This window comes from Choristoneura fumiferana, chromosome 26 (assembly GCF_025370935.1).
Source record: "Choristoneura fumiferana chromosome 26, NRCan_CFum_1, whole genome shotgun sequence".
Classification (NCBI taxonomy): domain Eukaryota; kingdom Metazoa; phylum Arthropoda; class Insecta; order Lepidoptera; family Tortricidae; genus Choristoneura; species Choristoneura fumiferana.
Window position 1 is genome coordinate 549,789 of NC_133497.1, and position 17,083 is coordinate 566,871.

Consider the following 17,083-nt stretch of genomic DNA (forward strand, 5'->3'; position numbering starts at 1 on the left):
ACCAGCTGCTTTATAGACCACTTGATTAATTAGACCAGTTGCCTTATAGACCACTTGCTACTTAGACCAGTTGCCTTATTAACCACTGGCTACTTAGACCAGCTGCTTTTTAGACCACATGCTACATAGACCAGTTGATTTTTAGACGAAGTGAGACTAACCCGAATAAATCATTTGAATTGAATTTTGAATTATGACTATTTTGAAATTATGAACCAAAGATAATATGACAAGCTACGATTATGACAAACAATGGTATGGTAATAGTCATACTTGTTAAGACAAAAATGCTGCACTTCGTGAAGAAAGCAAGCCGCTTTGCCAGTGATAGTACACACTAAACTGAGTGATTTGACTCGCAGCAGCGGAAGTTTCACCCCTTAGGAACAGAGATGGCGCCACTTCTTTAAAAAATATTTCAAAAAATTCTACAAGCTAAAGTAATAAACCGATTTCAATGTTTAATATCTCAAATGAGAGCCTATTATATACGTTACTTATAAAAAATACAAAAAAAATATTTACAAAAAACTTTTGTCAAAAAACGCCATCTTAAGTTTTTTTTTCTTACCTGATTTGTAGTTTTTACTTGATTGCTTAAAAAAACTGTATGCAACATGAATGGTTTAATGCATGTACATATTACTGAGTACATAACAAGTATTTTAAAAAAATCCGACACCGATACCTATCATATTTAACGAAATATGACAGTTTAAATGTGAGCACAAATTTCTTTAAAAAAATATTTCAAAAAATTCTACAAGCTAAAGTAATAGACGATTTCAATGTTTAATATCTCAAATTAAAGCTCATAACATTCATTATTTACAAAAAAATATAAAAAAATATTTACTGAAAACTTTTGGCAAAAAAACACCATCTCAAGTTTTTTTTTCTTACCTGATTGGTAGTTTTTATTTGATTGCTTAAAAAAACTGTATGCAACATGAATGGTTTAATGCATATACATGTTACTGAGTACATAATAAGTATTTAAAAAAAAATTGACACCGATACCTATCATATTTCACGAAATATGAAAGTTTAAATGTGAGCACAAATTTCTTTAAAAAATTCAATAAATTCTACAAGCTAAACTAATAAACCGATTTAAATGTTTAATATCCCAAATCAAAGCTCATAAAATTCATTACGTAGAAAAAAATATTAAAAAAATATTTACTGAAAAATTTTGGCAAAAACGCCATCTTAAGTTTTTATTTCTTACCTGATTGGTAGTTTTTACTTGATTGCTTAAAAACATTGTATGTTGTATGCAACATGAATGGTTTAATGCATACTTATATAATTTCTGAGTAAATAACAAGTATTATAATAAAAACCTACACCGATACCCTTCATACTTCACGAAATATTTAAGTTTAATTGTGCACGCTTTTCTTACAAATAAATTTCAACGAAATCTTCAAGTGAAACTAGTACTCTGATTATAATGTTTAATGTTAAATGAAAGAGGAACGAAATTACCTAATTTATTAAAAAGAAAGTTTTTTCCTGGTGTTACGAAAAAATATAATTACATTAAAATTAGTAATTATTAAGACAATAAATAAAAACTATACCGTTTCCGGCATAGTTGGTTCTGAGATGTAATATATATTGCTTAGTAGTTGGCGAATTTATTTAAAAATTAGCTTTTTATGTGATAGGTAGGGCTACAGCTTATAGATATGTCACATTTGAAATAAAAGACTATGAACATCAATGTTCATCAAATATTTAAGTTAAAACCTATAAGTCCTCTTCGGGTTCATCGGCAGATGTAGAACTGAAAAGGAAAAGTCGTTTTGAAGTACTTGTGCTATTCCAATACTACAAAATCACAGATCTTTTAGACACGGACTGTGTTGCTGTAATTACTGTTGAATTATTTTTGTGCCTAGTTGATTACCATTAGATCTAAAATTTTGTGCCTACCTGTGGAAATCAGTGGTCAGCATACTAAATAACCCTGCATTGAATATTATATTAACTTACTTTTGATTTGTACAGCCACCTTTGCAGGATTTACACTGGGCAGTGCATGGTAAGCTGACCCGACGACACCCACAACGCATGGTATCGCAGCCAGATTTGCAGCCACAATGGTCCAAGAGGCTTAATTGCGACCAAATCGCTGTAACTGCCGACAATTCTGGAGTCCTTCTCTTTTGCCTTAGTCCATCCCCAAGAAGATGGACATGGTATGGACATGCTCTCTATAAACATACACTGCGTGAAGCTTACCAAGCGGGCCAAATATGGAGAAACGCGCTGAAACCAGAAGTTTCCGTACCATGTCCATCTTCTTGGGGATGGACTAAGGCAAAAGAGAGCTGGCAAAGAAAGTAAGCCTCTTGGACCATTAAGTATTGTGGCTGCAAATCTGGCTGCGATACCATGCGTTGTGGGTGTCGTCGGGTCAGCTTACCATGCACTGCCCAGTGTAAATCCTGCAAAGGTGGCTGTACAAATCAAAAGTAAGTTAATATAATATTCAATGCAGGGTTATTTAGTATGCTGACCACTGATTTCCACAGGTAGGCACAAAATTTTAGATCTAATGGTAATCAACTAGGCACAAAAATAATTCAACAGTAATTACAGCAACACAGTCCGTGTCTAAAAGATCTGTGATTTTGTAGTATTGGAATAGCACAAGTACTTCAAAACGACTTTTCCTTTTCAGTTCTACATCTGCCGATGAACCCGAAGAGGACTTATAGGTTTTAACTTAAATATTTGATGAACATTGATGTTCATAGTCTTTTATTTCAAATGTGACATATCTATAAGCTGTAGCCCTACCTATCACATAAAAAGCTAATTTTTAAATAAATTCGCCAACTACTAAGCAATATATATTACATCTCAGAACCAACTATGCCGGAAACGGTATAGTTTTTATTTATTGTCTTAATAATTACTAATTTTAAAGTAATTATGTTTTTTCGTAACACCAGGAAAAAATTTTTTTTTAATAAATTAGGTAATTTCGTTCTTCTTTTCATTTAACATTAAACATTATAATCAGAGTACTAGTTTCACTTGAAGATTTCGTTGAAATTTATTTGTAAGAAAAGCGTGCACAATTAAACTTAAATATTCGTGAAGTATGAAGGTATCGGTGTAGGTTTTTTTTTATAATACTTGTTATTTACTCAGAAATATATATAAGTATGCATTAAACCATTCATGTTGCATACAACATACAATGTTTTAAGCAATCAAGTAAAAACTACCAATCAGGTAAGAAATAAAAACTTAAGATGGCGTTTTTTGCCAAATTTTTCAGTAAATATTTTTTTAATATTTTTTCTACGTAATGAATTTTATGAGCTTTGATTTGGGATATTAAACATTTAAATCGGTTTATTAGTTTAGCTTGTAGAATTTATTGATTTTTTTAAAGAAATTTGTGCTCACATTTAAACTTTCATATTTCGTGAAATATGATAGGTATCGGTGTCAATTTTTTTTAAATACTTATTATGTACTCAGTAACATGTATATGCATTAAACCATTCATGTTGCATACAGTTTTTTTAAGCAATCAAATAAAAACTACCAATCAGGTAAGAAAAAAAACTTGAGATGGTTTTTTTGCCAAAAGTTTTTCAGTAAATATTTTTTTATATTTTTTTGTAAATAATGAATGTTATGAGCTTTAATTTGAGATATTAAACATTGAAATCGGTCTATTACTTTAGCTTGTAGAATTTTTGAAATATTTTTTAAAGAAATTTGTGCTCACATTTAAACTGTCATATTTCGTTAAATATGATAGGTATCCGTGTCGTTTTTTTTTTAAAATACTGTTATGTACTCAGTAATATGTACATGCATTAAACCATTCATGTTGCATACAGTTTTTTAAGCAATCAAGTAAAAACTACAAATCAGGTAAGAAAAAAAAACTTAAGATGGCGTTTTTTGACAAAAGTTTTTGTAATATTTTTTTTTGTATTTTTTTATAAGTAACGTATATAAAGGCTCTCATTTGAGATATTAAACATTGAAATCGGTTTATTACTTTAGCTTGTAGAATTTTTTGAAATATTTTTTAAAGAAGTGGCGCCATCTCTGTTCCTAAGGGTGAAACTTCCGCTGCTGCGAGTCAAATCACTCAGTTTAGTCTGTACTATCACTGTGCAAAGCGGCTTGCTTTCTTCACGAAGTGCAGCATCCGGCCAAAAAATGGCCTTAACAAGTATGACTATAACCAAATCGAAAGTTTAACGTTATGGGAATCAATATAGACCCTAAAAAACCACAAAAAAAAAAAAATTAGTTATTAATCATATCCTGGACTGAAATTTTTTAAACAACCCATATGCAATATATTTATTGACATATTAAATTAATATAAAATACGTTTCATCCATTAACCAGTTTGGTGAAGGGCCTTCTTAAACGGATCTTCTACTAACAAGTCGCCGATGTATGCTTGTGTCACCTCTATGTCACACATTAAGGTTGTGACTTATGAATGAATTTGGTCTCGCGCGCTCGCTCGACTAGATACCGCGGGAACTAAAAACAAAACGTTCGTGAATGCGGCAACTCAATATTGTAGTGTGCGTAAGAACGGTGTAAGACAATTTGCAAGGATGCTAGTGTGCGTGACGAATTGTGTTGCCAGCTGCTCCACTGTTACCCAAATTATTGGGAAAATAAATTATTCTGTGGTCTATTAAGTTACTGGTTACAAAATGTATCTTGGGAAATACTTAGAAATTAAGAGTGAATGTATTAATATGTTTGTATATAGGTTAGGCGTAGGTTTCTCCTTTAAAAAAAATGATGTAGGTATATCAATGATCAGGCCTCACTTTTAATTAAAAAAATATATATATTTAAGGACATTCAATATTTACAAATTATTACTGAAAATTCATGGACTGAGTCACCAACTAAGAAGTTTTGCGTACTTAACACGTTGTACCTATAGTTAAACCTAATATAATTTACAGGTTAATTAAAACTAAAATAAAAATAATTGTTTACAAAATATACATACATAGGTAGATGCATACATACATACTTACATACGCTTGAAAAACATAACCCTCCTTCGGGCAGTCGGGTAAAAAGTTAACATTTCAGGAAAATGGGTAGAAATACGAAAAAAATAATTTTCTTGTCCCGTAATACCTAAGTAAATAACTCTGGCTTTTGACTGGGAAGACGAAAAACATTTTTAATTTTAATACACATTCACCCCTTAATTAAATAGTGTCGGGTAACAATTTATAATAATAATAATAAATATAATAATAATATCACAAAGATAAACATAAAATAATATAGAACTAGGTTATGTATATAATAATTACGTTAGATACTTAAATAAAATAAGTTATTAAATTTATCATCATTTAATGATGATAACAATAAAATTCAATTTATTAAAATCTCAACCACGGGATTTGATTCTTGTGTACGCGGCAACACAGAATGGCGTTTAGGGTTCATGTTATTTATTTTATAATTTCGAAATTATACGATATTTACTGATGGTATGTGATCCCAGTGTCCTTCTTATTTCTTGTAGTATTATTATTAAACAGTTTCACTGCGAAAACTGGCATTTTACTTCGGTTTATGACCAAAATTTAACAAAAAATTCGGGACATGCACATTACGCACAGTTTGCAACGCGACTGAGTCGCCTCGGGCTCAGGTACGCCGATTTCGGCGTACTATTTGTTGCCGCATTTGACAAGTACGCCGGCGGTATCTAGTCGAGCGAGCGCGCGAGACCAATCATTCATCTAAGGGTTGTGAATTTAACAACATGAGCACAGCGCTGTCCCTGTGAGGGGAGCTTACCTGTCGGCGCTGCGGTGTCGTCGGCGTCGTCGCGGCGCTCCTGCTTCACGGCGGGCGGCGGCGGCGCCTCCTGCTTGACCTCGGGCTCCGCGCCTACCGCCGACGGCTTCATCGCCGTGCACAGCTCCATTACGCGCGCGCCATGCGTCACACACACACACAACACAAACACGCTCTGCCGAGTCTGCCGGCAGATAGCTCACGAGTACGAGCCTGTGATCTTATGATGACCATTCGTGATCGAGTTACTGAGTTAACTTTGACGAATTCAAAGCTACTTGTCTCTGAAACCTTTTTACTGAGTATCAAAGAGTAAGTACAATGATATTATGATAAGACGATAACGACGTTACGACGAAGAAAACAAACAGCAACAAAAGTACAGAAATGAAGGCATCATGACATAACATGACAGCTGACACTGACACCAAAAGTAACGGTTTTTATTTTTATTATTCAAGTTAGTTAGGTAACGGCAGGGCTTTAAATACCGTTAAAAAGTGGTAACGTTACCAACTGTCAAACCGATTTAACGTTAAATGATAATTAACGTTAAACGATTTACCGTTACTTATACAACTTTTTACCGGTATAAAAAATGGTAACGTTATCAGCTATTCATTAAATTAACGTTAATTCAAAAGTATCGTTAAATCATTTTAACGGTATTTATTTTACTATTTACCGGTAAGCTTGGGTAACGTTAAATGGCAGATTATCCTCATTTATCGAGCAAGTATGCACGCGCTAAATTGGCAACACTCGGTAGCATAGCAAAAATTACGATAGTGTTACTTCGGTATCGTTATAATAATGTGAATTGGGTAACGTTAACAAGCCCTACAATGTAAAGTAAATTTACCGGTAAAAATAACGGTAATTAGGTAACGTTAAATAATGTTAAGTTATCAATTAACGTTAAATTTTAATACCGGGTATTTTATGATTTTTACCGTTATTTAACGTTACTTTACTACTTATAGTGTGAATTTGGTAACGTTAACAAGCTGGGTAACGGTGACTGACTGAAACAGATAAATTATTTTTCTCATTAGCATGTGCTAAGGTGCGGCCACATGTAGTCGCTCGTCGCTCTTTTGCAGCGATAGATCATTGTGACCCCACTTTGAATGTGATTGATTTTTAATTTCCCGCGACTCAAAACACAAATATAACAATACTGTAAACATTTCATATTGTTTGTGTGCGCTGCAAGGTATAAAGCGTTATAGCGTTAAGTCTCCGCGCTCACACACAATACTCTTTGCTCCGCGTCGAGATGGCTGCTTGCAGGAATTATCTTGGTCTTGGAAGCTGATTTCTTAATCACATTTAGTAGCAGTCGTGGCAGTGGTACAAATACAAGAACATGGAGTAAATGAAAAAAAAAAATTGCTTTTGCCGAAATGGGGAATGGATGAAAATTTTAGAAACGCTTGAAACTTTTTTCATCGATAGGAATAACCTTTCTAATTAACAGAAAAAAATACCAGATTTTTAAGTAGCATCAATTAATTTAAAAAAGTGAAAGAGCTTTCTTTACAGCCAAATTACGATAGTCCAGTCGTATACGGATTGTTCCATAGCCCTGAACAAAAAATAAAAAATATGTGGATCTCTATCACGGATCTCTATTGTAAGCTTTGACTCGTTCGTTTTGACGGATGACACTCTTTATCGGCCCTGATAATACCGACATGGAAATACCATCCCTGTTTTTCATGTACACGCTCAGTCTAACCTTCAATTCAATTCAATTTTTTGGATTATAATGGCCCCATCGAACGATGCGATGATTCCGCCAATGTCGAGGTTGGATAAGACACTGCCAGACGACTTCAGGTCGAGTACGGTAGAGCTGTCCTTGTTCGGTAGAATACCAGCCACAACCAATCTAAAACAAAAAGTAACCACCTGCCACCACTGAATAACCCACTACTTAACATATAATTAGACACAGTTTAACTACGGGATTCTTTTTCTTTCAACTAAGGATTGCAGGGTCATATACCAAAAAAAAGGAACGGGGGGGGGGGGAGAAGTAAAAAGGGGATTCAGGTTTGGATTATAATTTGATGTTATTTTTAGATAAAAATGAGTCTAGTATACTACAAAAGGGGGAGAAAACCAGTGTTAAAGGAAATTTACGTTAACAGGTCTACAGATGTTATGGGTTAGTAGGTCGTATTTATAGGAACAGATATTTTGGACATTCAAGAATATGTGTTCTAAAGTTCCTTCGCCCATACCGCATTCACATATTGAATTGTCCTTAATTCTGAGTTTAGCAAAAAAACTGGGGAGCAAAAGTGACCAAGACGCAGCCTTATTATTGTCGTCGTGTTCAGTTTATTGAAATTTCGGTATTTAAAAACCATGGTCTTGAAGGAAGGTCAGGCTGCAAGTTACCATAGTGTCGTCCTTTGGTCTGCTGTGATCTGTGCCACAAATTTTCCCAGATCTCAAGAAGTTGAGGACGGACATTAGATCTTAAGTCACGACTAAAGGATTTGTCATAGGTATTGATTCCTAACTGGATAGCATCTTTTGCATATTGGTCCACTTGTTCATTGCCTACTATGCCGCTATGGCTGGGGATCCAAGCCAGAACTACCTGAAGATTATTTAGATGGCATATTCTTAGCTTCTCCTTAATTTTTAGAGTTAGATAGAAGTTATCTTTAGAATGGAAAGGGAGTTTCACTAAGTCCTGTAAACAGCTCAAGGAATCTGATAAAATTATGGTCTTATTGAGTTGGTGAGATTGTATGTAGGATACTGCCTCATATAAAGCCACAGACTCTCCCGTGAATACCGAATACTGCGCTGGACATTTGAAACTCAATATAGTTTGGTGACTGGGAATCCAGACCGCGGATCCGACATTTAAGTCCCCAGACGTTTTAGAGGCGTCGGTATATATTTTTGTCCACCCATTCCATTTCTTATTCATGACCTCAATAAATTCAGCATTAGCAGCAGCAGATTTTTTACGTATTCCCAAATCAAAAACTACAGTTGGTTCGAAAATTAAAGTTTCATAATCAAAACAGAAGATGGGGTTTTTATTAAAGCGGAAAACAGGGACAGACATAAATTTGTTGAATGATTTAATTAGAGGAGGCAGCTCTTTATGTGACCAATAGTTGGAGGAAGTCGAAAGGTTAGACAGGCGTTTAATTTTACGATTAATAGGATGGTTAGGGAATTGAGTAACATTTAGAAAAAATCTATCGGCCAAATACTGTCTGCGGAGTATGAGTGGAGGATCTAGGCATTCTACCTGTAGTGCGTTTATCGGGGAGGATTTCATGGCACCAACAACAATTCTCAGACCCCTAGCTTGCATCCTGTCAAGTTTTATTAATGCTAGCTTGCTACACGGTTCTAGGATAAAACTACCATAGTCGAAGTGACTTCGAACTATAGCATTATAAAGTTTTGGGTGTACGGGTGGCTACCCCATCTAACGCCTGATAAGGACCGCATAACATTCAGGCTTTTTTCACATTTATTGACAACGAAATTCAGATGATGAACCCCAGACAGTTTCGAGTCAAGATATACTCCCAGAAATTTAACTTTGTCCAAAGTAGCAATAGCTTGATTTTCTATACTGATATTTATGGGTGGGATAACTCTTTTACGAGAAAATATAACAGTATTACATTTGGGGACCGATAGTGACAGACCATGGCGATCTAACCAGTCTTTTAAGTATGAAAGGGCTGTATTTAGACTTGACGCGCAGTTATCCAGCGAGGGAGAGCTACTATACAGGACAATATCGTCTGCATACTGCAAAATATTACAAAAGCTATCAACTGAATATTGTAAATCAGACGTATAGAGGCTGTACAATAACGGACTTAAGACCGAGCCCTGGGGTAGGCCCTTCCATACAGGTCGAGATGGAAGCGTAGTACCATTTACCCGGACGCATATATATCGAGCCATGTATAGATTACATATGATGTTTGTCAATCTCAACGGAATACTCAGCTGGAGCATTTTCTGCCTGAGTATGGAGAGATTGACGTCATCATATGCTGAAGATATATCTAAAAAACTCCACCAAATATTGATTTTTGCTGAAGGCCATTCGAATATCAGTTGTTAAAATACTCAGACTGTCCATAGTTCCCAACCCTCTACGGAAACCAAATTGTGATTTAGCCAGGATATTACGATTCTCTAAGATCCACTCAAGACGGTTTTTGATTAGATGTTCCATAATTTTTGCCAGGACCGAAGAGAGTGCTACAGGGCGATAAGAAGATGGATCATTAGGATCTTTACCGGGTTTGAGTAAGGGATGACAATTTGAGTTTTCCACGCTTCTGTACCACTCCCGTGATAAAGATCAAGTTTATTATTTTCAAAAAGTACATTTTAGTCTCACGTGATGCATTTATCAAAAACGAATAAGGGATACCGTCAATTCCCGGCGCAGAATCTTTAAGGTTATCTAAGGCACATAAAAGCTCGGGGAGGAGAAAGGTTCATCCATACTATCCAAAGCAGGATGGGATTGAGAATTTGGAGCAGGGAATAGGTCTTCAGCTGGTACAAAGGAAGGTGACAATCTGTCCATAAAGGCTGGCAACCATGAATCAGTGGAGTTGGATGTTGCATTAGAATCGGAATTCATACCGCGTCGAAAGCTTTTATTCTCTTCCAAACCAGAGACACGGGAGATCTAGGAGACAGTGATTCACAGAATTTAGTCCAACCCTGTGATTTCTTTTTTGAGAGCAATCTCTTTGATTTAGCTAGGGTCTTCTTGAAGGATATGTAGTTGTCCATGGTGAGATTAGCAGAATATGTGAATTAGCATGATTACGTTCATGAATGGCTTTAGTACATTCTGAATCCCACCATGGTGGCGAGGGAATTTTATGCCGGGCTGTATTTTTAAGAGGGATGGCTAAGTCAGCAGCTTTAATGAGTAGGTCTACAAACTTAGGGTATACTTCGAGAAGGTTATCACCGTCAGGTTCATCCAAGCTGCTGATCTCATCATCTAGGTTTTGGGAAAATTTGCCCCAGTCGGCCTGGGCGGTTCTGTTTTAAGAGGGGAGGAGAAATTGAAGGCGACGGGTATGAATTTATGATAGTGGAGAGTATAGGGAAGTGGTCGCTGCCGAACGAACGATCTAATACCTTCCAATTAAAGGAGGATATTAAATTTGAAGAGACAAGGGTCAGGTCTAATGCGCTAGAATTTTGAAGGGTGAAGTCCTTCTTGTGGGAGAGCCATCATTTAAAACGCAAAGATTCAAATCATCAAGCATGTCTAACAAAGCAGCAGAGTTTGAATCACAAGTGGGAGAGCCCCATAAGGTATGTTTACAGTTGAAATCTCCTAGAATAATATAGGGACCTGAAATATTTGAGAGGATAGTATTAAGTTCTGATAATAAAGCTAAAGTTGGATGAGGAATGTAGACTGAAATAAATGCAAGATTTAGTAACCTTACTGCATGATATTAATACCAGGGCTGTGGTTAGGGATAGAAATAAGGTTATACACAAAAGATCTATTAACAAGGAGAGCGCAACCTGCGTACCCGTCGCTTCTGTCATCTCGTAGACATGAGTAACCCGGAATCCTAAAGGTGGACTCTGGTTTTAACCATGTCTCAGCAATGGCAAAAGTCACTGGTTTAAATTTGTTTAATAGATGAATTAGATCCGGTTTTTTATTTCTAACACTCTGTATGTTCCACTGCAAGATATTCTGATCCATTAGCGTATAGCAGTAATAAGAGGAAGAATTGTTTGTAGCTGGGACAAGACATTGTTCGGTAAGACATCGCCAAAGCGGAAAAGAAAAAGGCCGAAATACAGATGCAGCTTATAGATAAAGAGCTAGAAGCAGACTTAGCCGAAATAGAGGCTTGCAGTTCACACGGCAGCGAGATTAGTGTACGCCGCGACGTAGAGAAATGGGTCGAGCGAAGTCAAAAGGAACTGGAGGCGCAGGTGCCCAACAACCATGGACCCGAGCTGGGCCCTCAGCCCGCGCTCACGGACACAGGCGCTGGCACGTCTTATGACATAGTTCGAATGCTCTCTGAGTCAGTGAAAAATCTGACCGCATTCTCCGTCCAGAACAAACCTAATTCTAATTTATTGAGCCGCATATGCACGCCGCGTGATTTACCTGAGTTCTCCGGTGACCCACTGGAATGGCTGGCCTTTAAAAAGGCGTATGAAGAATCGACGGATGTGTGCCATTTTAGCCACAAAGAAAACCTCTGGAGACTAAGGAAGTGTCTTCGTGGACCTGCAAAAGAGGCAGTCTCAGCTCTGCTAATCAGCGCGACTTCGCCTGAACGATTGATGGAAACATTAGAGCTACGATTTGGTGATCCAGACTGCATAATATCCAGGCTCATGCAAGACATTAAGAGACTGCAACCTGTGTCGCTAGAATATCAGAAGGATATCGTCCCATTTTCTGTTAAGGTGCAGAACTTTGTGGAAGCTGTGAGAGCAGTGGGACGCGACGAATACTTACAGGGCATGAGCGTTGTGTCGTTAATTTTGTCGAAACTTCCAACTGTTTTAATTTCAAAGTGGTCAGACTACAGTTTCCCCTTGATAAAGGCTGGGTTGAAGTCACGTTTGGAGATATTAGCCGCTTAGATATTTTCCGCTTTGTACGTGGCCCGTTTCAAAAAAAAAAAAAAAAAAAAAAAAAAGAGTCCAGTTAGGAGCTCCAACAAATTGTCATTTGGAGTTGTAGAACTAGGGGGATTAGTCAGTGCACACCAGGCATGACACCATGGGGATTATGAATGAGCACGGTGGTGCCTGATACTTGCATGAGTGACGTGCTTTTTGTTATGCCTGCGGTTGGTCTGAAAGTTCGTTCGGTGTGTTTTTTTATATGATTTCTGTGATGGGGAATCTTCTATATAATTTGGGGTGGGTGCCCTGGACTGGACTGGAGAGGGGAGTGGTGATTGGGGAATGGAAGAGGCTGGGGTGTATCAAACGGTTTTGGAATACATCCGCATACCTTGTCCTAACGGGGCGGAACCGCTGAGCCGCTTCAAGATATCCAATATTTTCTTCAGACATAACTAGTTTTATAGCCTTTTGACGGCTATGTTCAGGACACTTTGGATCTGTAGCTTTATGAGGCCCAGAGCAGAACAAACAACTTATTTTGTTTTGTGGCACTGTGCAAGATTCACCTGTGTGTTGTTGGGAGCAGTTGTAACAACATGGCTTAGACCTACATTTTGCTGCTATGTGGCCAAATTTACAGCAGTTTCTGCATTGTATGGTTGGGAGGTCATAGGTAGCAACTGGTATAGATGTGTTGAAAATATATATTTTCTCTGGAAGTGATTGAGAGTGAAAAGTGAGAACTACTGTGTTTGAGGGGATCCATTCTGGGGCTTGTCCTTCCCTACGCACTTTTCTGAACAATCTGCGCGCTTTAATAATCTGACCAGTTGAGCAACCAAAGCTTGAAGGGAAATCAATACCTGAGACCAATTCCTCAAGTGACCACTCAGTCGGGATGTTTTTCACTACACCCATCCTAGATACTTGATACCGTGGGATAGACGCAGTTAATTTGTTTTTTTGTAAAACTCAGAATCGGAAAAACAATTTGCCTCATTTGCTGATTTGAAACTAACGGCAATTTTATTACGACCCATGGCTTTTATTGAACCTTCCAAAATACCTTTAATATTGTTTTTATGTAGAAGCTGAGCTAGTTTCAGGACGCGCAATGTTAAACCAGCTGAGGGGTCTGGCTCAGTCCTACTGATGTGAACCACAAAGGGTCCCTTGTCTGCATCTGAATATTTCAAGGGCGGATCGTCTGCGTTATAACCGGGAGTGACATACATTTTTGAATAGAATCACCAGGAGATTGAATTTTTTTCGGAGACTCGGATATGCTAACAATACCACCATCAAGCATTGCACTTCGCTTTCTATTTGCACTTTGTACATCCCCAATTTGCATTTGTGAAGCTTGAGTGAGAGGTAGAAATGAGCCATCGTATGAGTCTTGTGATGACATACCCTCATTTGTAATAAACGACAACGAGCCTCCCTTATCGGGAGGATCTTTGTCACTCATGCTAAAAAATCCCAAATACTTACGTGTAAAACCACCTGGATGATAAAATTGTTATAAACCAACACCAATATTAGTAAAAACTACCCAGGTATTGAACCGAGATCACTATTCTTAGAGATTACACCGGGGCACGTGTGTACACCAACGAATCAACGAGCGGAATCCCAGTTTAACCTTACTCGAATCCAAAATTAGGTGAACTAGATTGACAACTGAAAATGTTACCAGACATTTAAAAAAAAAGGGCATAGGAATATGTCGATATAACCTTGTGTAGACGCGGATTAAAAAAGGTTGGTCACTTCTGGACTTTATTCCTAAAACGACAAAAAATTAAATTATAACAACAAATAAAAACTAAATCAATAAAGTAACGAAAATTTCACAATAACGGAAATAGTTCCGAGCAAACCGCTGGCAGTCGAATAACATAATAAATGAAATGTCAATAAAACAAAATAGTGGATGGCGTCCTTATCAACGTTCAACACTTTTTTCCAAATCTTTAAAATAAAATATATATTTTTTCATTATTATTGTGTTCTTTTTTCAATATCGATATACAACATTGGTGAAACGGTGGCAACATTTGTGTGTAATGAACTCGTAATGAACTGTCAAGTTGGTTCGCCTAATTCTGGTCGAGCGAGTATAACATCCTTGCAATCACAATCGCTTTCACCACTTCTTTCTGTCACACGGCATTAGACGAGGATAGAAACAGATGGCGGGTGCGACCGCGGACTTCAGCGCGTCAGACAATAGCCTCCGAAGTTGTATCTGTGCGACAGTTTTTTATCACTGAACTAGTAATAAGAATAATAGAAATCAAAGTATATAATCACTTGATAGAAATGCCACGTGAGTTATAACCGCGTGCCGCGTGTGCGTTATAATAAGCCCATATTTTTATTTACCTACTTTACCGAGTCGTTGAAGTGAATGTGGTTCAAAACTCCACTACTATTTGTTATGATTTTTTTCAGATTTTTCAAGCCAAGGTTTAGCTTGTGACGGAATGGGGACTATCAGCCTTATTCATAAAAAGTTAGAGCCTCCTTGAAGGCTCCTTGAAGGCCCGATGCTAAAAAACGTGATTCATAAACGTCTGTTAGCGCTAATCAGTCGATCAAGGCTCTGCTAAAGTTAGAGGACCGTAGACCCTCCTTTATCTCCCTGCTAAGTCACAAAATGGCCGCCACAAGTTTGAACAGCTGACTTTGACATGAGCAAAAAACCACACCGAAGATATTTTTAGTGAAGGGTGAAGTTACGCAAAGATTAAAAAAAAACCAGGAAAAATTATTTTCAGGAATTTGTATTTAAAAATCCTCTAAAATTACTGCTAATTTACTACTTTACTAACAATAAATATGAGAAAAATAAAATTAGGATGATTAACATAATTACGGCTTTTTGCACTTAAACATAAACATGCGGATCGGAAATGGCGGGAAAATAAACATCTCGCTTTTTTTTTTCCTGCTAATTTGCTGTCACTGCTGTCAATTTTTTTTTTTAAATATCGATGAGGCCATTTCGTGTCTTTGATTTGTCAAGATTGCCAACATAACGCGTCTAATCCGTCTATCAGCAGCTCAACAACTAGCAGACTGCTAGCAAGCGTTTATGAATCATACTTCTTAACAACCGTCTAACAAGCTTAATCAGTCTGCTAAGTAACAGACCGATCAAACCTCAATTAAGGATTTTTTATGAATAAGGCTGTATTACTTTTCTTTAACAAAAATGGCCGCTATGTTAAGTATGTACTTTTAAGCCTTATTTTGCAAATGCAGCGCTAAATAAAAAATGGTCTTAACAAAATTATGTTTTTCGATCTAATCAACATACCCTTACGACAATACAACTAACAGCAGGCAGTAGACAAACTCGGCCGTATTCTTGAAATTTATACCTACGGCTGCGCGGAGCGCTAGGGTTGGCAACTACAAAAAGTAAAACAGACGTGTGTAGATTTTTATTGTATGTGCGTAGTAAGCCGCGGATGGACAGACAGACATGGCGAAGCTATAAGGGTTCCGTTTTTGCCATTTTGGCTACGGAACCCTCAAAACCGCATTCAAATCGGTCCACTCGTGAGCTACGATGACACAAACAGACACACAGCGGTCAAACTTATAATACCCCTTTTTTTGCGTCGGGGGTTAAAAACGGAGACAGCATCACATTTATCCGTCAATTAAAATTAATCAATGGGTGGTGAAACAGCCCTTAAGTCTATTTGTTTAGGTAGGTGCGTAGGGTGCGACTGACTGCAGGGCGACAACTCGTGATGCACACATACAAAGGTTTAGCCTCAATGTGCCAATGATAGTTAAAACAAGAAAATATATATATACAGTCAAGGGCATAAATATCTATACAGCAATATTGTCACATTTATGTATACATCGACCTTATAGATAGTGACATAAAGGTGTATAGATATTTTTGACGTCGTGGTAACGTACCTACATATATTTATGCCCTTGACTGTACCTTAACAAATTGTTAACCACCGAAGAATGTTTTAAACTAAATAAGTTTTTAAAAATGTGAATTAATATTAGTTCAAATTTATAAATTCGTTAAAATTTATATTTTTATAGAAGATTTAATTTGTAAATAGCAATTTAGACATCAGTATGGTTTACATTTTGTTCAGTAGGTACCTAGACAAATTTTAATAGACTAATAATAAAGTACTTAATAGGTATTAATTGTACCTTTCAGCATCAGCAGGAAATTGAAATAACCCAACCATAAAAAAATATTTATAATACAAGCTTCTTTTGCTGACTGTGCTTGCATTGTCACCCAAACTACATTTGCATACCAAATTTCAAGTCGATGCTATTAACCGTTGAAGAGTTCCGTCCTGCGGAAACGATCCTGGCTGGACTACCAGGATGTCACTACTAGATTATTGTATTGTCACGCGATTTACATAAGTATTCCAAATTTCAAGTCAATCTAACTACTAGAAGTTGGTCAAATTTGACTTGCAAGATTTGACTACAGACAGACAACGGGACAGGTGAAACTAAATAAAAGCTTGTACTTAATAATAAAAAATGATAATGTTGGTTTTATCAGCGTTGAATTTAGGCACTCGTAAACACTGCAATACACACG